Here is a 27878-nt window from a genome sequence, read left to right as displayed (position 1 = left end):
GAATAGAGAAGAGAAGTGAGAGAGAGAAAAACAGAAAAGCAGAAGCATGAGCAGAAGAGGAGAAAAAGAGAGAGAACCAGAAGAGGAGAAAGAACCAGGAAAGCATAGAGAGAAGCAACACAGAAGAGAAATCCCTCAGTACCTCACTGAAATGTCAGCTAGATTATGTACCTAAGCCCCTGGGATGGGGTTTGACCCCATCACGTTCTTGATTCAAAGGCGAGCTGACACTAAAGTTTTATGAAAATCTTCCAATATACAACTTCAACAATTATATTCATTTTGTTTGGACTCGTCTATAATTTCTCTCCACCATTTACTCCATTGTACAGTCATTCCTTAATTTTAACCAACATTCCTTTTACGCCTAAAATATTCCAGCACAAATAATACATTCCCCATTAATCTGCAGTTAAGGTTAATGAAGGTTAAGGGGAGATTTAATAGAGGTGTTCAAAATCATGAGGGGTTTTGATAGAGTAATTAAGGAGAAATTGTTTCCACTGACAGACAGGTCAGCAACCTGAGGACACAGATTTAAGATAATTAACAAAACAACCAAAGGGGAGATGAGGAGAATTTTTTTAACGCAGTGATTTGTTATGATCTGGAATGCACTGCCTGAAAGGGTGGTGGACAAAGATTTAATAGTAACTTTCAACAGGTAATTGGATAAATACTTGAAAAGGAAATAATTGCAGGGCTACGGGGAAAGAGCGGGGGATTGGGACTAATTGGATAGTTCTATCAAAGAGCAGGCACAGGCACGATGGGTCGAATGGCCTCCTTCTGTGCTGTATCATTCTATGATTCTTATGATTCTTGATTCTATGATTTTAAGATTCTATGATAAGATGGCAAAGGCTCCGGGTTCTGAAGGTCAAGTTTAGGACAGATAGCAAGAAGTATTTCTTTGGACAGATGGTAACTCATAGCTGAATGGGAGGTAGCTGAGGCCAGGACACGACACTTATCTCAGAACCAGCTAGACACTATCACAAGAACATGGTAAGGTTGGTATTCTGGAAGGACGAGATCAAATGGGCCGTAGGGCCTTCCCATCATTTCATTGTTGGCCATGCTTTTCACCATGGGCTTTGGCCCTTGGCTAGATATCCTACTTGAGTTCAGTTCATGAAAATTGAAATTTGGTATTGATTATGCAGGCTGTGAATGACATATAACATGGCACCAATAACCACTCCCTCACCTATATCGCACCTTTAATGTAAACCCCAAGGTTCTTCATAAATTGGTGTTTGGGGACAGACGCCAAGCCAGGAAGGAAAGAAAGAAAGATTTAGATTCATGACCTCAGGATATCCCAAAGGGCTTTACAACCAACAAAAATAATTTTGAAGTGTAGTCACTGTTGTAATGTAGGTCACGCGGCAACCGATTTGTGCACAGCAAGATGCCACAAACTGTAAGATGCTAACGACCAGATAATCTGTTTTTTAGTGATGTTGGTTGAGGAATAAATATTGGCCAACACACCGAAACAGTGGACAGGCAACGTAAATCTTAGATTTAATTTGTGGGAGATTAGTAACCATTAGGCCACACTGGGAGCGGCGGCTGATAATTGGAGATGTTTACTTCTGCTGGTTATGAAAGTTATGAAGAGGATCGAGCAGCATAATTAAAAATCTGCCTCTAAGAAATTACCCGAGAGAGTAAATTTAATATGCATTAGTCGCGCATTTAAGGGATTTATTTTTAATCAGCAAAGTGCAGTTTAGCAGTCTGCCGGCTAAAATATGCACACAATAAAACAAAATGGAGCACGCACAAATACCACCACAAATAACAAAAGCTAAACATCACTGTCCGTAATAAATAAAGAGCCAAATGAAACTCAATTAAGCGAGTGAGCCATTGGCTCGTCTCCACAACTCAGTGAGGAAGAAAAGCTCCTGGGGTTGGAAGCGAGCCACACACAGAGACCAGGAATGTCCCTGGTTTCGCACCTTGGAGTTAGCTGATCTCAGCCAGGGCACGGGGAAGTGGGCAAGCGGTTAAATAGACTTGATCCCCTGGTGATAGGGAGAGAGTAAACCAGCCAGGGTTCGAGCTCCTGTTGGTTTAGTGTGGAAGCAGTTCGTATTGGTTCATCCAAATTCAAATTAGATAGATTTCTTTCAGAAGATAACATTTTGGGATTATAGTATATCAGTAATTTGAGACATGACATGTGGTAAACGTAGCAGGCTTGGGAGAAACAGCTGACTTTGGACCTATGGTTCCCAAAGCTCTCCAGCGCTGGGGGTTTTCCTCATATCATGTCTGGGTCTGTTGTAGACTAATTGATAAGAGATTGATTGCTATGATTAGTCAACAACTCCATTATCATTGTATCATGCGACTACCAGGGTGGTAGAAGGTGAACTAGATGGACCTTGGTCTTATCTCGTCTGGCATATTCCCATGTGGAATTGCCTGAGTTTGGAAACACAATAGGGAGTCCCTGTGCAAGGGTTTGGTTTGGGGCCCCCTGATTCCATCAATCTTCACCAGGAGACCCGGCCCATAGAATTTACCCTTTATCTGATCTTTTCCCTCAATTTTATTTTCGTTAGTTTTTCTGCTCTGGCCGCTCAGTTTCACGAGATTTGTGATCTCCCTTGCACTGCGCTCACCTCTTTCACTGAAGCACATGCAGCTTGTGTACTACCGGCTCTGGACCGATCCCCCTCCTCCTCATCCTCCCTCTCCCCCTCCCCCTCTCCTCCCACACCCCTCCCCCTCCTCGGGAAACTGACGGGATCGGGTGCAACACTGGTTTTACCCCTCACCCAATTTCACTCTCCATTTAAGTTAATGACAGGGTGTAAAACCAGCGTTCCATCCAGTCCCATAGTTTTCCCACCTGGCCAGTTAGGTTAAAATTAACCCCTTATATCTGTGACGGCAATGCAAAAGTACTTTATCGACTTTGAAGCACTTTGAGACGTCCTGAGGTCGTGAAAGGTGCTTCATAAACGCAAGTTCTTTCTTTCTTTAAAGGTATTAATTAACCCAGAATTAACTTCATTTTTATTACTAATTTGCTGAACACCCTTTGGTGAAAAATCTCTAATCTTGCTCAAAGCTTCTGAATTTTCAGTTCTGTACAAGTGGAATAACCTTTGACCGTGTTATTCTAAAGACCTGGATCATGTCTCCCCTCGGTTTCTCTTCCTCCAATAAAAATATATTCAGTGCCTGAGTCACTCTTCATAGTACAGTCTCCTCACAGGCCTGACGGATAACGACTTCATAAATTGCTAGATACTTGTATTGTCTGATTGATGATCACACCAAATCCTTTTCACTCTGGGTAAAGGAAACCCCTCTGTATTATACAAATATTTACTGTTGCCGGTTTCTATATGTATTTTTTCTACATTAAAATCCATCTGTCATTTCTCAACCCATATCTTTAATTGGTTTAAATCCATCTGACTACCTTCTATCTCCTTTCTACTAATTGCCTGCCAGGTTGATTTTATAATACTGTACTGCTAATACCTGATATCATAAAAAGGTAATATAAATAGAACAACTCCCTGTGGAATGCCACGAGTTGTCATGTCTGAGGCAAAGCCAACTTTCAATCCATCCGGATAACCTGTAATCTATTCCATGAACCATAACTTTATTTAACAGCCTCACGTGAGGAACTTTGTCAGATGCCGTCTGAAAATTCAAGTAAAACCATGCCTATTGGAAAGCCTTCGTCCACCAGCTTACCTCTTATCTATTATTAGTCACTAGTAAATCCAATAAGGAATTCAGTAGAAATTTCTTTACCCAGAGAGTGGTTAGAATGTGGAACTCGCTACCACAAGGAGTAGTTGAGGTGACTAGCATAGATTAATTTAAGGGGAAGCTAGATAAACACACGAGGGAGGAAGGAATTGAAGGATAGGCTGATAGGGTTACATGAAGTAAAGTGGGAGGAGGCTCGTGTGGAGCATAAACACCGGCACAGACCAATTAGGCCGGATGGACTGATTCTGTGCTGTGAATTCTTTGTAATTCTATGATTCCAGTACATTTGCTTTATAGAGTCATAGAGTCATAGAGTTATACAGCACGGATAGAGGCCCTTCGGCCCATCGTGTCGCGCCGGCCATCAAGCCCAGTCTAATCTAATCCCATATTCCAGCATTTGGTCCGTAGCCTTGTATGCTATGGCATTTCAAGTGCTCATCCAAATGCTTCTTGAATGTTGTGAGGGTTCCTGCCTCCACAACCCTCTCAGGCAGTGAGTTCCAGACTCCAACCACCCTCTGGGTGAAAAAGTCCTTTCTCAAATCCCCTCTAAAACTCCCGCCTTTTACCTTGAATCTATGCCCCCTTGTTATAGAACCCTCAACGAAGGGAAAAAGCTCCTTAGTATCCATCCTATCTATGCCCCTCATAATTTTGTACACCTCAATCATGTCCCCCCTCAGCCTCCTCTGCTCCAAGGAAAACAAACCCAATCTTCCCAGTCTCTCTTCATAGCTGAAGCGCTCCAGCCCCGGTAACATCCTGGTGAATCTCCTCTGCACCCTCTCCAAAGCGATCACATCCTTCCTGTAGTGTGGCGACCAGAACTGCACACATTACTCCAGCTTTGGCCTAACCAGTGTTTTATACAGCTCCATCATAACCTCCTTGCTCTTATATTCTATGCCTCGGCTAATAAAGGCAAGTATCCCATATGCCTTCTTTACCACCTTATCTACCTGTTCCGCCGCCTTCAGGGATCTGTGAACTTGCACACCAAGATCCCTCTGACCCTCTGTCTTGCCTAGGGTCCTCCCATTCATTGTGTATTCCCTTGCCTTGTTAGTCCCTCCAAAGTGCATCACCTTGCACTTTTCCGGGTTAAATTCCATTTGCCACTGTTCCGCCCATCTGACCAACCCATCTATATCGCCCTGCAGACTGAGGCTATCCTCCTCGCTATTTACCACCCTACCAATTTTTGTATCATCAGCGAACTTACTGATCATACCTTTTACATTCATATCCAAGTCGTTAATGTAGACCACAAACAGCAAGGGCCCCAGCACAGATCCCTGTGGTACCCCACTGGCCACAGGCTTCCAGTCACAAAAACAACCTTCGACCATCACCCTCTGCCTTCTGCCACTAAGCCAGTTTTGTATCCAAAGTGCCAAGGCACCCTGGACTCCATGCGGTTTGTCAGTAGCTGCAGCTGGACCTATCACCTCTAAAACCACATTTGCTACTCCCTATGGTAACTACTCCTTAGATGATCATTTACAGAATCTTGCATAATGTTAGTGGGGATTTTTAGTGTGAAGGTATAAACCAGAGCATCACTAACTGGAGGTTCGAGCTTTAGTCTAGGATTTGAGCACATAATCTAGGCTGACACTTCAGTGCAATACTGACGAGCTTTCTGCATTGCTGTCTTTCAGTTGAGATATTAAACCAAAGCCCTGGCTGCTTGTTCAGGTAGAGGCAAAAGATTTCATGACACAACAACAACAACTTGCATTTATATAGCGCCTTTAATGTAGTAAAACCTCCCAAGGGGCTTCACAGGAGTGATTATCAAACAAAATTTGACACCAAGTCACATAAGGAGATATTAGGACAGGTGACCAAAAGCTTGGTCAAAGAGTTAGGTTTAAAGGAGCATCTTAAAGGAGGAGAGAGGTAGAGAGGGGGAGAGGTTTAGGGAGGGAATTCCAGAACTTAGGGCCTAGATAGCTAAAGGCGCGGCTGCCTGTGGTGGGACGTTGAAGATTAGGGATGCGCAAGAGGCCAGAATTGGAGGAGCGCAGGATTCTTGGAGGGTTGTGGGGCTGGAGGAGGTTACAGAGATAGGGAGGGGGGAGGCCATGGAGGGACAATATTCAAAGAAGAGCAAGGAGCTCTCCCAGCCAATATTCATCCTCCAATAAAAAACATCAAAAAGCACATTAAGTGGTTGCGCGTCTCATTTGCGGTTTGTTGTCACAAATTCTCTGCTGCGTTTGTCCTCTTAACAACAGTGACTGCTTCAAAAGTCACATTTTCTATCATCACGTCTTCAGAGTATCTCTGGAGGTCGTAAAAAATAAAATGAACCAGAGTGTCATGAATTGTTTGCCACGGACAGCCAAGACTCCATAAATCATGCTATTAAAATCATTCAGATTAAGAAGTAGATTCTGCGAATGTTGGAATGTATTAGAGCTAAAAGTGACAGACCATGCAATGAATGTTTCTCTTTGACATTGCAAAAAAAATTGTCAAACAGCAATGAAAACGCAATGGATAATAAAAAATTGAGAACTAAATTTGAACGGCTTATGTTTAATGCTCAAACAAAAAGGGAGGCCTCGGTTTGAGAAGAGTTTACATGGGAATGTGGAAATGACCACCTGCCGTCCTTCTGTCCTGTCCCATTTTATACCAGTGAGCTAAGCGCACCAGCACTTCGGGGAAAATCGAGTAGTCGTGGCATTTGGAATTAAGGGCTTTAATGTGCAGGAGCACTTGAGACTGCCCCAACAGGCCTGCTGGGAGATTGTGGAGGATGATCATTGAGCAGTGATGTGGCAAATGGGAACCCCACCTGATTTCTCAACCCATCCGGCCAAGACACCCATTATGTACCAGCAGCACAGATCCCACCAGCTGCGAAATCTATCCTCTCATAAAAAGAGAAGAAAGGCTTGCATTTATATAGCGCCTTTCATGACCTCAGGATGTCCCAAAGCGCTTTACAGCCAATCAAGTACTTTTTGAAGTGCAGCCACTGTTGTAATTTAGGACATAGTATATGTCTCATGCTCCTCGACCACTTCTTCTGCCGAAAATATATCCAATTCCCTGTTGAATTTGCCAATACGATCCAACTCCGTTGCTTTCTGGATTGGTCTATTCCACCCTCTGGGTAAGTTACGTACATCCACGCTGTTCACCTTCCCTCTTACGGACATACAGAGATGATGGGCAGGAAAAGCCCAGCTGGTCCATCAAGCCTGCCCCCCTACTCATAATGGCTGGAACATCATGACTAGACACTTACTACCCTCCCCCACCCCCCCGCCCACCCCGGGCTTCCCCAGCAGTCGTGTAATCTCCTGGGAGAGGCAGAAAAAGAGAGAAACCCAGGGCCAATAAGGGAAAAAGAGACCCTGGAAAATTCCTCTTCAAGCCCCCTCAGGCGATCAAAACCAGACAAGGAGATCCCATTGACCATGCGAATGTTATTTGTTAATTTACTTCCCTTCTATATGGTCCGATCGCTGCTGAGCTTTAGCCTGTGCTCAGTTCTCTTGGATACTGGGCCCCACTAGTAAAGAAACACTGTCGGACATCCTGGGTCGGCCTGTATCCATTGGTTTTAACTCAGGATACTGGGACTTTCTCAACCATTATAGTCATGCCACACCTCTTCTACAAAATATGACCCCACACATTAAAGTCTTTGATTTACAATCTGCGTCTTTGTACGACCACTATGTTTCAATTTAAAATATCTATTAAATTGTTAATTCTTATCAACTGGAGGATGAACTACTTTTGCAGATGAATTAAATATGATACACTAAAATGAATTCTCAGTGCAAGCAAATGTACTTGAAACACTGCAGCAAAAATGGATCTGGAGAACTGCGAATAATTTCACCTGCAAATCAGGAAATTTATTCACTTACGTTTTCTCAAAGATGAAACTGGATAGGAATGTGTAAAAGAATACGGAATCAGGTGTCAGCTTGGCTCAGCGTTTGAGCACTTTGTTTGAATGCTTTATTTATGAGTCAGGACGTTGTGAGATCAAGCCTCACTTGAGGAGTTGAGCAGTAAAGAAAAAAGAAAGAACTTGCATTTATATAGCGTCTTTCACAACCACAGGATGTCCCAAAGTGCTTTACAGCCAATGAAGTACTTTTGAAGTGTAATGTAAAAAACGCGGCAGCCAATTTATGCACAGCAAGCTCCCACAAACAGCAATGTGATACTGACCAGATCATCTGTTTCTAAATGATGTTGGTTGAGGGATAAATATTAGCCAGGACACCAGGGAGAACTTGCCTGCTTTTCTTTGAAATAGTGCCATGGGATCTTTTATGCCCACCTGAGATGGCAGATAGGGCCTCGGTTTAACATCTCATCCAACAACGCAGCACTCCCTCAGTACTGCACTGGAAGTGTTGGCCTTGAACCTATAACCTGCTGACTCAAAGGCAAGAGTGCTGCTCACAGAGCCACGGCTGACACCTAGTAAGTCTAACACTCCAGTGTAATACGACAGGAGAGCTGCATTGCTGGAGATAGTGGGGTTGAAATTGGCCTGCACCAATAGCGTGAAACAGGCTGATAGCAAATCGGCAGCCCATTTTACACCGTGCCTGATTTTCTTCTGCATTGACTTTAAAGGAAAAGAAAATCAGGCACGGTGTAAAACAGGTTGCTTTTTCTCTATTAACCCATGTCACATCACTGGCACAGACCATTCACCACCACCATCCCCTCTCCACCTCATCCCCACCCCGTATACTTTGGATAATGGAATCCACAAACACCTGTTACAGTGGATGTTAACAATCCTGTTGGACTATTCCAAAGTGAAAGGAGTTCAACATTCCTCCAGGCCTGTTTTACTATACTTTACCGGGCCTGTTTTACTATACTTTACTGGGCCTGTTTTACTATACTTTACTGGGCCTGTTTTACTATACTTTACTGGGCCTGTTTTACTATACTTTACTGGGCCTGTTTTACTATACTTTACTGGGCCTGTTTTACTATACTTTACTGGGCCTGTTTTACTATACTTTACTGGGCCTGTTTTACTATACTTTACTGGGCCTGTTTTACTATACTTTACTGGGCCTGTTTTACTATACTTTACTGGGCCTGTTTTACTATACTTTACTGGGCCTGTTTTACTATACTTTACTGGGCCTGTTTTACTATACTTTACTGGGCCTGTTTTACTATACTTTACTGGGCCTGTTTTACTATACTTTACTGGGCCTGTTTTACTATACTTTACTGGGCCTGTTTTACTATACTTTACTGGGCCTGTTTTACTATACTTTACTGGGCCTGTTTTACTATACTTACTGGGCCTGTTTTACTATACTTTACTGGGCCTGTTTTACTATACTTTACTGGGCCTGTTTTACTATACTTTACTGGGCCTGTTTTACTATACTTTACTGGGCCTGTTTTACTATACTTTACTGGGCCTGTTTTACTATACTTTACTGGGCCTGTTTTACTATACTTTACCGGGCCTGTTTTACTATACTTTACCGGGCCTGTTTTACTATACTTTACCGGGCCTGTTTTACTATACTTTACTGGGCCTGTTTTACTATACTTTACTGGGCCTGTTTTACTATACTTTACTGGGCCTGTTTTACTATACTTTACCGGGCCTGTTTTACTATACTTTACTGGGCCTGTTTTACTATACTTTACTGGGCCTGTTTTACTATACTTTACTGGGCCTGTTTTACTATACTTTACCGGGCCTGTTTTACTATACTTTACCGGGCCTGTTTTACTATACTTTACTGGGCCTGTTTTACTATACTTTACTGGGCCTGTTTTACTATACTTTACTGGGCCTGTTTTACTATACTTTACCGGGCCTGTTTTACTATACTTTACCGGGCCTGTTTTACTATACTTTACTGGGCCTGTTTTACTATACTTTACTGGGCCTGTTTTACTATACTTTACCGGGCCTGTTTTACTATACTTTACTGGGCCTGTTTACTATACTTTACTGGGCCTGTTTTACTATACTTTACTGGGCCTGTTTACTATACTTTACCGGGCCTGTTTTACTATACTTTACTGGGCCTGTTTACTATACTTTACTGGGCCTGTTTACTATACTTTACTGGGCCTGTTTTACTATACTTTACTGGGCCTGTTTACTATACTTTACTGGGCCTGTTTACTATACTTTACTGGGCCTGTTTTACTATACTTTACTGGGCCTGTTTTACTATACTTTACTGGGCCTGTTTACTATACTTTACTGGGCCTGTTTTACTATACTTTACTGGGCCTGTTTTACTATACTTTACTGGGCCTGTTTTACTATACTTTACTGGGCCTGTTTTACTATACTTTACTGGGCCTGTTTTACTATACTTTACTGGGCCTGTTTACTGTACTTTACCGGGCCTGTTTTACTATACTTTACCGGGCCTGTTTTACTATACTTTACCGGGCCTGTTTTACTATACTTTACTGGGCCTGTTTTACTATACTTTACTGGGCCTGTTTTACTATACTTTACTGGGCCTGTTTTACTATACTTTACCGGGCCTGTTTTACTATACTTTACTGGGCCTGTTTTACTATACTTTACTGGGCCTGTTTTACTATACTTTACTGGGCCTGTTTTACTATACTTTACTGGGCCTGTTTTACTATACTTTACCGGGCCTGTTTTACTATACTTTACCGGGCCTGTTTTACTATACTTTACCGGGCCTGTTTTACTATACTTTACTGGGCCTGTTTTACTATACTTTACTGGGCCTGTTTTACTATACTTTACTGGGCCTGTTTTACTATACTTTACTGGGCCTGTTTTACTATACTTTACTGGGCCTGTTTTACTATACTTTACCGGGCCTGTTTTACTATACTTTACCGGGCCTGTTTTACTATACTTTACCGGGCCTGTTTTACTATACTTTACTGGGCCTGTTTTACTATACTTTACCGGGCCTGTTTTACTATACTTTACTGGGCCTGTTTTACTATACTTTACTGGGCCTGTTTTACTATACTTTACTGGGCCTGTTTTACTATACTTTACCGGGCCTGTTTTACTATACTTTACCGGGCCTGTTTTACTATACTTTACCGGGCCTGTTTTACTATACTTTACTGGGCCTGTTTTACTATACTTTACTGGGCCTGTTTTACTATACTTTACTGGGCCTGTTTTACTATACTTTACTGGGCCTGTTTTACTATACTTTACTGGGCCTGTTTTACTATACTTTACCGGGCCTGTTTTACTATACTTTACCGGGCCTGTTTTACTATACTTTACCGGGCCTGTTTTACTATACTTTACTGGGCCTGTTTTACTATACTTTACTGGGCCTGTTTTACTATACTTTACTGGGCCTGTTTTACTATACTTTACCGGGCCTGTTTTACTATACTTTACCGGGCCTGTTTTACTATACTTTACCGGGCCTGTTTTACGATACTTTACTGGGCCTGTTTACAAAACTTTACCGGGCCTGTTTTACTATACTTTACTGGGCCTGTTTTACTATACTTTACTGGGCCTGTTTTACTATACTTTACCGGGCCTGTTTTACTATACTTTACTGGGCCTGTTTTACTATACTTTACTGGGCCTGTTTTACTATACTTTACTGGGCCTGTTTTACTATACTTTACCGGGCCTGTTTTACTATACTTTACCGGGCCTGTTTACTATACTTTACCGGGCCTGTTTTACTATACTTTACTGGGCCTGTTTACAAAACTTTACCGGGCCTGTTTTACTATACTTTACCGGGCCTGTTTTACTATACTTTACCGGGCCTGTTTTACTATACTTTACAGGGCCTGTTTTACTATACTTTACCGGGCCTGTTTTACTATACTTTACTGGGCCTGTTTACAAAACTTTACCGGGCCTGTTTTACTATACTTTACCGGGCCTGTTTTACTATACTTTACCGGGCCTGTTTTACTGTACTTTACCGGGCCTGTTTTACTATACTTTACTGGGCCTGTTTTACTATACTTTACCGGGCCTGTTTTACTATACTTTACCGGGCCTGTTTTACTATACTTTACCGGGCCTGTTTTACTATACTTTACTGGGCCTGTTTTACTATACTTTACTGGGCCTGTTTTACTATACTTTACTGGGCCTGTTTTACTACACTTTACCGGGCCTGTTTACAAAACTTTACCGGGCCTGTTTTACTATACTTTACTGGGCCTGTTTACAAAACTTTACCGGGCCTGTTTTACTATACTTTACTGGGCCTGTTTTACTATACTTTACTGGGCCTGTTTTACTATACTTTACCGGGCCTGTTTTACTATACTTTACTGGGCCTGTTTTACTATACTTTACTGGGCCTATTTACTATACTTTACCGGGCCTGTTTTACTATACTTTACTGGGCCTGTTTTACTATACTTTACTGGGCCTGTTTTACTATACTTTACTGGGCCTGTTTACTATACTTTACTGGGCCTGTTTTACTATACTTTACCGGGCCTGTTTACTATACTTTACTGGGCCTGTTTTACTATACTTTACCGGGCCTGTTTTACTATACTTTACCGGGCCTGTTTTACTGTACTTTACTGGGCCTGTTTTACTATACTTTACTGGGCCTGTTTTACTATACTTTACTGGGCCTGTTTACTATACTTTACTGGGCCTGTTTTACTATACTTTACCGGGCCTGTTTTACTATACTTTACTGGGCCTGTTTTACTATACTTTACTGGGCCTGTTTACTATACTTTACCGGGCCTGTTTTACTATACTTTACTGGGCCTGTTTACTATACTTTACCGGGCCTGTTTTACTATACTTTACCGGGCCTGTTTTACTATACTTTACTGGGCCTGTTTTACTATACTTTACTGGGCCTGTTTTACTATACTTTACTGGGCCTGTTTTACTATACTTTACCGGGCCTGTTTTACTATACTTTACTGGGCCTGTTTTACTATACTTTACTGGGCCTGTTTTACTATACTTTACTGGGCCTGTTTTACTATACTTTACCGGGCCTGTTTTACTATACTTTACTGGGCCTGTTTTACTATACTTTACTGGGCCTGTTTTACTATACTTTACCGGGCCTGTTTTACTATACTTTACCGGGCCTGTTTTACTGTACTTTACTGGGCCTGTTTTACTATACTTTACTGGGCCTGTTTTACTATACTTTACTGGGCCTGTTTTACTATACTTTACTGGGCCTGTTTTACTATACTTTACTGGGCCTGTTTTACTATACTTTACTGGGCCTGTTTTACTATACTTTACTGGGCCTGTTTTACTATACTTTACTGGGCCTGTTTTACTATACTTTACTGGGCCTGTTTTACTATACTTTACTGGGCCTGTTTTACTATACTTTACTGGGCCTGTTTTACTATACTTTACTGGGCCTGTTTTACTATACTTTACCGGGCCTGTTTACTATACTTTACCGGGCCTGTTTTACTATACTTTACTGGGCCTGTTTTACTATACTTTACTGGGCCTGTTTTACTATACTTTACTGGGCCTGTTTTACTATACTTTACTGGGCCTGTTTTACTATACTTTACTGGGCCTGTTTTACTATACTTTACTGGGCCTGTTTTACTATACTTTACTGGGCCTGTTTTACTATACTTTACTGGGCCTGTTTTACTATACTTTACTGGGCCTGTTTTACTATACTTTACTGGGCCTGTTTTACTATACTTTACCGGGCCTGTTTACTATACTTTACTGGGCCTGTTTTACTATACTTTACCGGGCCTGTTTTACTATACTTTACTGGGCCTGTTTTACTATACTTTACCGGGCCTGTTTTACTATACTTTACTGGGCCTGTTTTACTATACTTTACTGGGCCTGTTTTACTATACTTTACTGGGCCTGTTTTACTATACTTTACTGGGCCTGTTTTACTATACTTTACTGGGCCTGTTTACTATACTTTACCGGGCCTGTTTACTATACTTTACTGGGCCTGTTTTACTATACTATACCGGGCCTGTTTTACTATACTTTACCGGGCCTGTTTTACTATACTTTACCGGGCCTGTTTACTATACTTTACTGGGCCTGTTTTACTATACTTTACTGGGCCTGTTTTACTATACTTTACCGGGCCTGTTTTACTATACTTTACCGGGCCTGTTTTACTATACTTTACTGGGCCTGTTTTACTATACTTTACTGGGCCTGTTTTACTATACTTTACCGGGCCTGTTTTACTATACTTTACTGGGCCTGTTTTACTATACTTTACTGGGCCTGTTTTACTATACTTTACTGGGCCTGTTTTACTATACTTTACCGGGCCTGTTTTACTATACTTTACTGGGCCTGTTTTACTATACTTTACTGGGCCTGTTTACTATACTTTACTGGGCCTGTTTTACTATACTTTACTGGGCCCGTTTTACTATACTTTACTGGGCCTGTTTACTATAATTTACTGGGCCTGTTTACTATACTTTACTGGGCCTGTTTACTATACTTTACTGGGCCTGTTTTACTATACTTTACTGGGCCCGTTTTACTATACTTTACTGGGCCTGTTTTACTATACTTTACTGGGCCTGTTTTACTATACTTTACTGGGCCTGTTTTACTATACTTTACTGGGCCTGTTTTACTATACTTTACCGGGCCTGTTTTACTATACTTTACCGGGCCTGTTTTACTATACTTTACTGGGCCTGTTTTACTATACTTTACTGGGCCTGTTTTACTATACTTTACTGGGCCTGTTTTACTATACTTTACTGGGCCTGTTTTACTATACTTTACCGGGCCTGTTTACTATACTTTACTGGGCCTGTTTTACTATACTTTACTGGGCCTGTTTTACTATACTTTACTGGGCCTGTTTTACTATACTTTACTGGGCCTGTTTTACTATACTTTACTGGGCCTGTTTTACTATACTTTACTGGGCCTGTTTTACTATACTTTACTGGGCCTATTTACTATACTTTACTGGGCCTGTTTTACTATACTTTACTGGGCCCGTTTACTATACTTTACTGGGCCTGTTTTACTATACTTTACTGGGCCTGTTTTACTATACTTTACTGGGCCTGTTTTACTATACTTTACTGGGCCTGTTTTACTATACTTTACTGGGCCTGTTTTACTATACTTTACTGGGCCTGTTTTACTATACTTTACTGGGCCTGTTTTACTATACTTTACTGGGCCTGTTTTACTATACTTTACTGGGCCTGTTTACTATACTTTACTGGGCCTGTTTTACTATACTTTACCGGGCCTGTTTTACTATACTTTACTGGGCCTGTTTTACTATACTTTACTGGGCCTGTTTACTATACTTTACTGGGCCTGTTTTACTATACTTTACTGGGCCTGTTTTACTATACTTTACCGGGCCTGTTTTACTGTACTTTACTGGGCCTGTTTTACTATACTTTACTGGGCCTGTTTTACTATACTTTACTGGGCCTGTTTTACTATACTTTACTGGGCCTGTTTACTATACTTTACTGGGCCTGTTTTACTATACTTTACTGGGCCTGTTTTACTATACTTTACCGGGCCTGTTTTACTGTACTTTACTGGGCCTGTTTTACTATACTTTACTGGGCCTGTTTTACTATACTTTACCGGGCCTGTTTTACTATACTTTACTGGGCCTGTTTTACTATACTTTACTGGGCCTGTTTTACTATACTTTACTGGGCCTGTTTTACTATACTTTACCGGGCCTGTTTTACTATACTTTACCGGGCCTGTTTTACTATACTTTACTGGGCCTGTTTACTATACTTTACTGGGCCTGTTTTACTATACTTTACCGGGCCTGTTTACTATACTTTACCGGGCCTGTTTTACTATACTTTACTGGGCCTGTTTACAAAACTTTACCGGGCCTGTTTTACTATACTTTACCGGGCCTGTTTTACTATACTTTACCGGGCCTGTTTTACTATACTTTACCGGGCCTGTTTTACTATACTTTACCGGGCCTGTTTTACTATACTTTACTGGGCCTGTTTACAAAACTTTACCGGGCCTGTTTTACTATACTTTACCGGGCCTGTTTTACTATACTTTACCGGGCCTGTTTTACTGTACTTTACCGGGCCTGTTTTAATATACTTTACTGGGCCTGTTTTACTATACTTTACCGGGCCTGTTTTACTATACTTTACCGGGCCTGTTTTACTATACTTTACCGGGCCTGTTTTACTATACTTTACTGGGCCTGTTTTACTATACTTTACTGGGCCTGTTTTACTATACTTTACTGGGCCTGTTTTACTACACTTTACCGGGCCTGTTTACAAAACTTTACCGGGCCTGTTTTACTATACTTTACTGGGCCTGTTTACAAAACTTTACCGGGCCTGTTTTACTATACTTTACTGGGCCTGTTTTACTATACTTTACTGGGCCTGTTTTACTATACTTTACTGGGCCTGTTTTACTATACTTTACTGGGCCTGTTTACAAAACTTTACCGGGCCTGTTTTACTATACTTTACTGGGCCTGTTTTACTATACTTTACTGGGCCTGTTTTACTATACTTTACTGGGCCTGTTTTACTATACTTTACCGGGCCTGTTTTACTATACTTTACTGGGCCTGTTTTACTATACTTTACTGGGCCTGTTTACTATACTTTACTGGGCCTGTTTTACTATACTTTACCGGGCCTGTTTTACTATACTTTACTGGGCCTGTTTTACTATACTTTACTGGGCCTGTTTACTATACTTTACTGGGCCTGTTTTACTATACTTTACTGGGCCTGTTTTACTATACTTTACTGGGCCTATTTACTATACTTTACCGGGCCTGTTTTACTATACTTTACTGGGCCTGTTTTACTATACTTTACTGGGCCTGTTTTACTATACTTTACTGGGCCTGTTTACTGTACTTTACTGGGCCTGTTTTACTATACTTTACCGGGCCTGTTTACTATACTTTACTGGGCCTGTTTTACTATACTTTACCGGGCCTGTTTTACTATACTTTACCGGGCCTGTTTTACTGTACTTTACTGGGCCTGTTTTACTATACTTTACTGGGCCTGTTTTACTATACTTTACTGGGCCTGTTTACTATACTTTACTGGGCCTGTTTTACTATACTTTACCGGGCCTGTTTTACTATACTTTACTGGGCCTGTTTTACTATACTTTACTGGGCCTGTTTACTATACTTTACCGGGCCTGTTTTACTATACTTTACTGGGCCTGTTTACTATACTTTACCGGGCCTGTTTTACTATACTTTACCGGGCCTGTTTTACTATACTTTACTGGGCCTGTTTTACTATACTTTACTGGGCCTGTTTTACTATACTTTACTGGGCCTGTTTTACTATACTTTACTGGGCCTGTTTTACTATACTTTACTGGGCCTGTTTTACTATACTTTACTGGGCCTGTTTTACTATACTTTACTGGGCCCGTTTTACTATACTTTACTGGGCCTGTTTTACTATACTTTACTGGGCCTGTTTTACTATACTTTACTGGGCCTGTTTTACTATACTTTACCGGGCCTGTTTTACTATACTTTACTGGGCCTGTTTTACTATACTTTACTGGGCCTGTTTACTATACTTTACTGGGCCTGTTTACTATACTTTACCGGGCCTGTTTACTATACTTTACTGGGCCTGTTTTACTATACTTTACTGGGCCTGTTTTACTATACTTTACCGGGCCTGTTTTACTATACTTTACTGGGCCTGTTTTACTATACTTTACTGGGCCTGTTTTACTATACTTTACTGGGCCTGTTTACTATACTTTACCGGGCCTGTTTACTATACTTTACTGGGCCTGTTTTACTATACTTTACCGGGCCTGTTTTACTATACTTTACTGGGCCTGTTTTACTATACTTTACCGGGCCTGTTTACTATACTTTACTGGGCCTGTTTTACTATACTTTACTGGGCCTGTTTTACTATACTTTACCGGGCCTGTTTTACTATACTTTACCGGGCCTGTTTTACTATACTTTACTGGGCCTGTTTTACTATACTTTACTGGGCCTGTTTTACTATACTTTACCGGGCCTGTTTTACTATACTTTACTGGGCCTGTTTTACTATACTTTACTGGGCCTGTTTTACTATACTTTACTGGGCCTGTTTTACTATACTTTACCGGGCCTGTTTTACTATACTTTACTGGGCCTGTTTTACTATACTTTACTGGGCCTGTTTACTATACTTTACTGGGCCTGTTTTACTATACTTTACTGGGCCTGTTTTACTATACTTTACTGGGCCTGTTTTACTATACTTTACTGGGCCTGTTTTACTATACTTTACTGGGCCTGTTTTACTATACTTTACCGGGCCTGTTTTACTATACTTTACTGGGCCTGTTTTACTATACTTTACTGGGCCTGTTTTACTATACTTTACCGGGCCTGTTTTACTATACTTTACTGGGCCTGTTTTACTATACTTTACCGGGCCTGTTTTACTATACTTTACTGGGCCTGTTTTACTATACTTTACTGGGCCTGTTTTACTATACTTTACTGGGCCTGTTTTACTATACTTTACTGGGCCTGTTTTACTATACTTTACTGGGCCTGTTTACTATACTTTACTGGGCCTGTTTTACTATACTTTACTGGGCCTGTTTACTATACTTTACTGGGCCTGTTTTACTATACTTTACTGGGCCTGTTTTACTATACTTTACTGGGCCTGTTTTACTATACTTTACTGGGCCTGTTTTACTATACTTTACCGGGCCTGTTTTACTATACTTTACTGGGCCTGTTTTACTATACTTTACTGGGCCTGTTTACTATACTTTACCGGGCCTGTTTACTATACTTTACTGGGCCTGTTTTACTATACTTTACTGGGCCTGTTTTACTATACTTTACTGGGCCTGTTTTACTATACTTTACTGGGCCTCTTTTACTATACTTTACTGGGCCTGTTTTACTATACTTTACCGGGCCTGTTTTACTATACTTTACCGGGCCTGTTTTACTATACTTTACTGGGCCTGTTTTACTATACTTTACTGGGCCTGTTTACTATACTTTACCGGGCCTGTTTACTATACTTTACTGGGCCTGTTTTACTATACTTTACTGGGCCTGTTTACTATACTTTACCGGGCCTGTTTACTATACTTTACTGGGCCTGTTTTACTATACTTTACTGGGCCTGTTTTACTATACTTTACTGGGCCTGTTTTACTATACTTTACTGGGCCTGTTTTACTATACTTTACTGGGCCTGTTTTACTATACTTTACTGGGCCCGTTTTACTATACTTTACTGGGCCTGTTTACTATAATTTACTGGGCCTTTTTACTATACTTTACTGGGCCTGTTTACTATACTTTACTGGGCCTGTTTTACTATACTTTACTGGGCCCGTTTTACTATACTTTACTGGGCCTGTTTTACTATACTTTACTGGGCCTGTTTTACTATACTTTACTGGGCCTGTTTTACTATACTTTACTGGGCCTGTTTTACTATACTTTACTGGGCCTGTTTTACTATACTTTACTGGGCCTGTTTTACTATACTTTACTGGGCCTGTTTTACTATACTTTACTGGGCCTGTTTTACTATACTTTACTGGGCCTGTTTTACTATACTTTACTGGGCCTGTTTTACTATACTTTACTGGGCCTATTTACTATACTTTACTGGGCCTGTTTTACTATACTTTGCTGGGCCTGTTTTACTATACTTTACTGGACCTGTTTTACTATACTTTACTGGGCCTGTTTTACTATACTTTACCGGGCCTGTTTTACTATACTTTACTGGGCCCGTTTACTATACTTTACTGGGCCTGTTTTACTATACTTTACTGGGCCCGTTTACTATACTTTACTGGGCCTGTTTTACTATACTTTACTGGGCCTGTTTTACTATACTTTACTGGGCCTGTTTTACTATACTTTACCGGGCCTGTTTTACTATACTTTACTGGGCCTGTTTTACTATACTTTACTGGGCCTGTTTTACTATACTTTACTGGGCCTATTTACTATACTTTACCGGGCCTGTTTTACTATACTTTACCGGGCCTGTTTTACTATACTTTACTGGGCCTGTTTTACTATACTTTACTGGGCCTGTTTTACTATACTTTACTGGGCCTGTTTACTATACTTTACTGGGCCTGTTTACTATACTTTACTGGGCCTGTTTTACTATACTTTACTGGGCCTGTTTACTATACTTTACTGGGCCTGTTTACTATACTTTACTGGGCCTGTTTTACTATACTTTACTGGGCCTGTTTACTATACTTTACTGGGCCTGTTTTACTATACTTTACTGGGCCTGTTTTACTATACTTTACTGGGCCTGTTTTACTATACTTTACTGGGCCTGTTTTACTATACTTTACCGGGCCTGTTTTACTATACTTTACCGGGCCTGTTTTACTATACTTTACTGGGCCTGTTTTACTATACTTTACCGGGCCTGTTTACTATACTTTACTGGGCCTGTTTTACTATACTTTACCGGGCCTGTTTTACTATAGTTTACTGGGCCTGTTTTACTATACTTTACCGGGCCTGTTTTACTATACTTTACTGGGCCTGTTTTACTATACTTTACCGGGCCTGTTTACTATACTTTACTGGGCCTGTTTACTATACTTTACTGGGCCTGTTTTACTATACTTTACTGGGCCCGTTTACTATACTTTACTGGGCCTGTTTTACTATACTTTACCGGGCCTGTTTACTATACTTTACTGGGCCTGTTTTACTATACTTTACCGGGCCTGTTTACTATACTTTACTGGGCCTGTTTACTATACTTTACTGGGCCTGTTTTACTATACTTTACTGGGCCTGTTTACTATACTTTACTGGGCCTGTTTTACTATACTTTACTGGGCCTGTTTTACTATACTTTACCGGGCCTGTTTTACTATACTTTACTGGGCCTGTTTTACTATACTTTACTGGGCCTGTTTACTATACTTTACTGGGCCTGTTTTACTATACTTTACTGGGCCTGTTTTACTATACTTTACTGGGCCTGTTTACTATACTTTACTGGGCCTGTTTTACTATACTTTACTGGGCCCGTTTACTATACTTTACTGGGCCTGTTTTACTATACTTTACCGGGCCTGTTTACTATACTTTACTGGGCCTGTTTTACTATACTTTACTGGGCCCGTTTACTATACTTTACTGGGCCTGTTTTACTATACTTTACCGGGCCTGTTTACTATACTTTACTGGGCCTGTTTTACTATACTTTACTGGGCCTGTTTTACTGTACTTTACTGGGCCTGTTTACTATACTTTACCGGATCTGTTTTACTATACTTTACTGGGCCTGTTTACTATACTTTACTGGGCCTGTTTTACTGTACTTTACTGGGCCTGTTTTACTATACTTTACTGGGCCTGTTTTACTATACTTTACTGGGCCTGTTTACTATACTTTACTGGGCCTGTTTTACTATACTTTACTGGGCCTGTTTTACTATACTTTACTGGGCCCGTTTACTATACTTTACTGGGCCTGTTTTACTATACTTTACCGGGCCTGTTTACTATACTTTACTGGGCCTGTTTACTATACTTTACTGGGCCTGTTTTACTATACTTTACTGGGCCTGTTTTACTATACTTTACTGGGCCTGTTTTACTATACTTTACTGGGCCTGTTTTACTATACTTTACTGGGCCTGTTTTACTATACTTTACTGGGCCTGTTTTACTATACTTTACTGGACCTGTTTTACTATACTTTACTGGGCCTGTTTTACTGTACTTTACCGGGCCTGTTTACTATACTTTACTGGGCCTGTTTACTATACTTTACTGGGCCTGTTTTACTATACTTTACCGGGCCTGTTTACTATACTTTACTGGGCCTGTTTACTATACTTTACTGGGCCTGTTTTACTATACTTTACTGGGCCTGTTTTACTATACTTTACTGGGCCTGTTTTACTATACTTTACTGGGCCTGTTTACTTTACTTTACTGGGCCTGTTTACTATACTTTACTGGGCCTGTTTTACTATACTTTACTGGGCCTGTTTTACTATACGTTACTGGGCCTGTTTTACTAAACTTTACTGGGCCTGTTTTACTATACTTTACTGGGCCTGTTTACTATACTTTACTGGGCCTGTTTTACTATACTTTACTGGGCCTGTTTTACTATACTTTACTGGGCCTGTTTTACTATACTTTACTGGGCCTGTTTTACTATACTTTACTGGGCCTGTTTTACTATACTTTACTGGGCCTGTTTTACTATACTTTACCGGGCCTGTTTTACTATACTTTACTGGGCCTGTTTTACTATACTTTACTGGGCCTGTTTTACTATACTTTACTGGGCCTGTTTTACTATACTTTACTGGGCCTGTTTTACTATACTTTACTGGGCCTGTTTTACTATACTTTACTGGGCCTGTTTTACTATACTTTACCGGGCCTGTTTTACTATACTTTACTGGGCCTGTTTTACTATACTTTACTGGGCCTGTTTTACTATACTTTACTGGGCCTGTTTTACTATACTTTACCGGGCCTGTTTTACTAAACTTTACTGGGCCTGTTTTACTATACTTTACTGGGCCTGTTTTACTATACTTTACTGGGCCTGTTTACTATACTTTACTGGGCCTGTTTTACTATACTTTACTGGGCCTGTTTACTATACTTTACTGGGCCTGTTTACTATACTTTACTGGGCCTGTTTACTATACTTTACTGGGCCTGTTTACTATACTTTACTGGGCCTGTTTTACTATACTTTACTGGGCCTGTTTACTATACTTTACTGGGCCTGTTTTACTATACTTTACTGGGCCTGTTTTACTATACTTTACTGGGCCTGTTTTACTATACTTTACTGGGCCTGTTTTACTATACTTTACTGGGCCTGTTTTACTATACTTTACCGGGCCTGTTTTACTATACTTTACTGGGCCTGTTTTACTATACTTTACTGGGCCTGTTTTACTGTACTTTACCGAGCCTGCCTTACTAAAATTTACTGGGCCTGCTTTACTAAACTTTACCAGGCCTGTTTTGTTTAATATTCTTTCTCACAAAGATGGATTAATACATTCTGCACTCCAGGTAGCAGTTAAATCTTTAATGAGACTGCCAGTTTAACTCAATAAATTACTTGACTTAATTTATCTGATAAATCCTTGCAAAACACCAATAATCCCAGTTGGGTACCCCAGAGGGCTGTTAAGAAATTCTGATTTGCGACTTATTTTCCTTAATCCCTATTGAGGTGTGACAGCAGAATATATTTCTAATGGAACAAAAAATGCGATTAGTTCATGATCAGGGAGCTAAAGCCATGTTGTAATAGGATAACAGATGGCAAGGTTCAAAAATTCAGCTAATGTAGTTTCCTGTAATCTGAATACACTCACCGTTAAAAGACAGCTCATTGTGTTTTTCATAATGCAATCATAGGAACATAGGAATTGCCAGATGAGAAATGACCAAGGTCCATCTAGTTCGCCTTCTACCACCCTGGTAGTTGTATGATACAATGATAATGGAGTTGTTGACTAATCACAGCAATCAATCTCCATCAACTAGTCTACATCAGACCCAGACATGAGGCGAGGAAAACCCCCAGTGACGGAGAACTTTGGGAACATGATTAGTATCATCGTCTTACAACTTAACGTCAAAGGACATAATTCGCAACGGTCTGATAAAGTTTAGACACGTGCACTGTATGATTAACATGTAAAAGCTGTAAAATTCTGGTTTAAGTTCATCTCTGCATCCTCTAGACTCATCACACTGCGTCTTATTCTTTCCCAGGACCCCTCACCTCTCTCAGTCTTTCCCTTTGTCCGACATCTGCAGGGGCTTCAAAATCCAAGCTTGCTATCACCCACTCACTGCCTCTCAATTTACCTTGCAGAGAGGAACTGGCACCAGAATTTCACAACTCTTAGGTGCTAATCGTACAGTGCACGTGTCTAAACAATATCAGACTAATATTAATTAGAAAGAAAGACTTGCATTGATAAAGCGTCTTTCACAACCTCAAGATGTCCTAAAGAGCTTCACAGCCACTGTTGTAATGTAGGAAACACGGCAGCCAATTTGCACACAGCAAGGTCCCACAAACAGCGATATTGATAATGACCAGATAATCTGTTCTTGTGATTGGGTTAAGGGATAAATCTTCCCAACCTCTTCCATGTGTTCATCCTCTTCAGAACACCAAAATAAAGGGGCTCACATTGAAATACCATGTCAAACGTGCCAAGCAATACTTGGAGCTGAGCTGAGTAAAAATAGCAGCAAAAGTGCTGACTCAACCCTCAAAGTACTAAAAAAAATCACTATGTCGGCAAAATGGCCTCTTCAGCATGGTATTTGTCTCTACATTACAGTCACTGCACTTCAAAAAAGTTATTCATTGTGTGAAAGAATTTGAGCCATGTTGTTGCTAAGATAATGTATAAATGCGAGTGTTTTAACTCCACTTTCCTTCTCCTTTGAAGGGTTCCTTTAGAGTTACTGCTGTCAACTGCAGCAGACAGGAAGGAAACAAGAAGTGTGTGGATTCAGTAGATTGGAGGAAGGTAGCTATAACTTAATAAAAAGATGGAAAATGCTCTGATCAGGTCATGAAATGGGATTTGAAGACAGGCCAAGCTAGATTGAGCATAATAACTTCTTTTTTTCATTCCTACATTCTTTAATCCTTAAAACTAAATAGAATTGTTCTATACAAATTATAGAATCACAGAATCATAAAAAGGTTACGGTATGGAAGGAGGCCATTCAACCCATCGAGTCCGCGCCCGCTCTATGCAAGAACAATCCAGCTCGTCCCACTCCCCCACCCTATCCCCATAGCCCTGCAAATTTTTTCCTTTCAAGTACTTATCCAGTTCCCTTTTGAAATCCATGATTGAATCTGCCTCCACCACCCCCTCGGGCAGTGCATTCCAGATCCTAACCACACGCTGTGTAAAAAAGTTTTTCCTCATGTCACCTTTGGTTCTTTTGCCAATCACCTTAAATCTATGTCCTCTGGTTCTTGACCCTTCCACCAATGGGAACAGTTTCTCTATCTACTTTGTCTAGGCTCTTCATGATTTTGAATACTTCTATCAAATCTCCTCGCAACCATCTCTGTTCCAAGGAGAACAACCCCAGCTTCTCCAGTCTATCCACATAACTAAAGTCCCTCATCCCTGGAATCATTCTAATAAATCTCTTCTGCACCCTTTCTAAGACCTTCACATCTTTCCTAAAGTACGGTGCCCAGAACTGGACACAATACTCCAGTTGTGGCCGAACCAGTGTTTTATAAAGGTTCATCATGACTTCCATGCTTTTGTACTCTATGCCTCTATTTATAAAGCCCAGGATTCCATATGCTTTTTTAACCGCTTTTTCAACCTGCCCTGTCACCTTCAACGATTTGTGCACATATACCCCCAGTTCCCTCTGTTTCTGTACCCCTTTTAGAGTTGTGCCCTCTGGTTTATATTGCCTCTCCTCATTCTTCCTACCGAAATGTAGCACTTCGCATTTTTCTGCGTTAAATTTCATCTGCCACGTGTCCGCCCATTCCACCAGCCTGTCTATATCCTCTTGAAGTCTATCACTATCCTCCTCACTGTTCACTAAACTTCCAAGTTTTGTGTCATCCTCAAATTTGGAAATTGTGCCCTGTACTCCCAAGTCCAAGTCATTAATATATATCAAGAAAAGCAGCGGTCCGAGTACCGACCCCTGGGGAACACCGCTGTACACCTCCCTCCAGTCTGAAAAACAATCGTTCATCACTACTCTCTGTTTCCTGTTACTTAGCCAATTCCGTATCCATGCTGCTACAGACCCTTTTATTCCATGGGCTTCAATCTTGATGACAAGCTTATTATGCGGCACTTAATCAAACGCCTTTTGAAAGTCCATATACACCACATTTGCTGCATTGCCCTTATCTACCCTCTCTGGTACCTCATCAAAAAATTCTATCAAGTTAGTTAAACATGATTTGCCTTTAACGAATCCATGCTGGCTTTCCCTAATCAATCCACCCTTGTCCAGGTGACTGTTAATTCTGTCCCGGATTATTGTTTCTAGAAGTTTCCCCACCACTGAGGTTAAACTGACTGGCCTGTAGTTGCTGGGTTTATCCTTACACACTTTTTTGAACAAGGGTGTAACATTTGCAATTCTCCAGTCCTCTGGTACCAAACCTGAAGCTAAGGATGTTTGGAAGATTATGGTCATTACCTCCTCAATTTCCACCCTTACTTCCCTCAGCAACCTAGGATGCATCCCATCTGGACCGGGTGACTCATATACTTTAAATACAGCAAGCCTTTTTAGTACCTTTTCTTTATCAATTTTTAGCCCATGCAGTATCTCACTTACATCTTCCTTTACTGAGACTCTGGCAGCATCTTCTTCCTTGGTAAAGACAGATGCAAAGTATTCATTTAGTACATCGGCCATGCCCTCTATCTCCATGAGTAGATCTCGTTTTTGGTCCCTGATTGGCCCCACCCCTCCTCTTACTACCCATTTACTGTTTACATGCCTGTAGAAAACTTTTGGATTCCTTTTATGTTGGCCGCCTGTCCATTCTCATACTCTCTCTTTGCCCCTCTTATTTCCTTTTTCACTTCTCCTCTGAACTTTCTATATTCAGCACAGATTTAAAATAATTGGCAAAATAACTGGAGGGGAAATGAGGAGAAATTTTTTCACACAGAGAGTTGTTAAGATCTGGAACACACCATCTGAAAGGGTGGTGGAATCAGATTCCATAGGAACTTTCAAAAGGCAATTGGACATGAACTTGAAGAGGACTAATTTGCAGGGTTATAGGGAAAGAGCTGGGATGTGGGCCTAAATTGCACAGTTCTTTCAAGGAGCCAGCACAGGCACGATGGGCTGAATGGCCTCCTTCATTCTATGATGATTCTATGATTCTATGAATTACATAGAACTTACAGCAAAGAAACTGTCCACTCGGCCGAAGTGGTCTATGCCAGTGTTTATGCTCCACACAAGCCTCCTCGCACACCTCTTAATCTCATCCTGTTACCATAACCTTCTGTTACTTTCTCCCTCATTTGCTTGTCTAGCTTTCCCTTAAACGCAAATATTTTATTTGCTTGAACTACTCCTTATGGTAACGAATTCTAACCACTCTCTGGGTGAAGAAATTTCTCCTGAATTCCCTATTAGATTTATTAGTGACTATCTTATATAGTCTCTCCACAAGCGGAAACATCTTCTCCACGTCTACCCTATCAAACCCTTCCGTAATTTTAAAGACCTCTATTAGGTCACCCCTCAGCCTTCTCTTTTCTAGTCCATGGTACCTTTCGAATGAGAGCGGCTTATCATTGTATATGAGGGAAGACTGTGGCCATATTGCAGACCCCGAGATCTGACATCGAGCCCCCAAATTCCAGGCAACCTGGTCCTATATTTATGTTTACATTTCTATTCACTGTTGTGTCCCTTTTTGAATTTCATGGGCCTGGAGTTTTGGGAAGGGCTGTTTTTAGTGCTGTAGCCTCATTAATGGTTAAATCCGAAATCAAAACGTCAAAGACCGGTTAGTATCTGCAACTTGACATATATGGGAGCTATAGGGCCTTTTTATAAATTCAAATCCGCATGCCCTCCTACTCCCAGCTAGGAGCCTCACCCAAAGGGAGTTCACATTGCAAAATTGCAGTTGCACCCCATTCATTTCAATGGTTTGAAGGTCATGGGGTGCATACTTTTGATTCCCCGGTGGGTGAGGCTCTGTGCTGCAAGTGTAAAACCATCCTTTGTACGTGGCCCACAAGGCTCCAGGTTACCCAGCTAAGAAGCACACAAGTTTGTACACTCCCACAATGTATCTTTACTAATTGCGCCTGCTTAATCCGCAAGAGTTTTCCGGCTATAATTCATAATATCAGCGAGTTATGATGGGGTAGATTTATGTCTGTGGAGGTCGCTTGGGGTGGAGGGGACCTCCAAGATGGCAGCCTGTTGATGGAAGGTTGGAACAGAGGGCTTCATTTTAGCACCCGCTATCGAGTGCGTTCCTGGCGGGGGGGCTCCGAAAATCGGGGAATCCCGGAGCGGGTCGGGAGCCCGGCTCCAACCCGCCCACGTCCGGGTTCCCCACAGACGCACTGA

Source organism: Heptranchias perlo, chromosome 5, assembly GCF_035084215.1.
Source record: "Heptranchias perlo isolate sHepPer1 chromosome 5, sHepPer1.hap1, whole genome shotgun sequence".
Taxonomy (NCBI): domain Eukaryota; kingdom Metazoa; phylum Chordata; class Chondrichthyes; order Hexanchiformes; family Hexanchidae; genus Heptranchias; species Heptranchias perlo.
Note: the sequence above shows the minus strand (reverse complement) of the source record.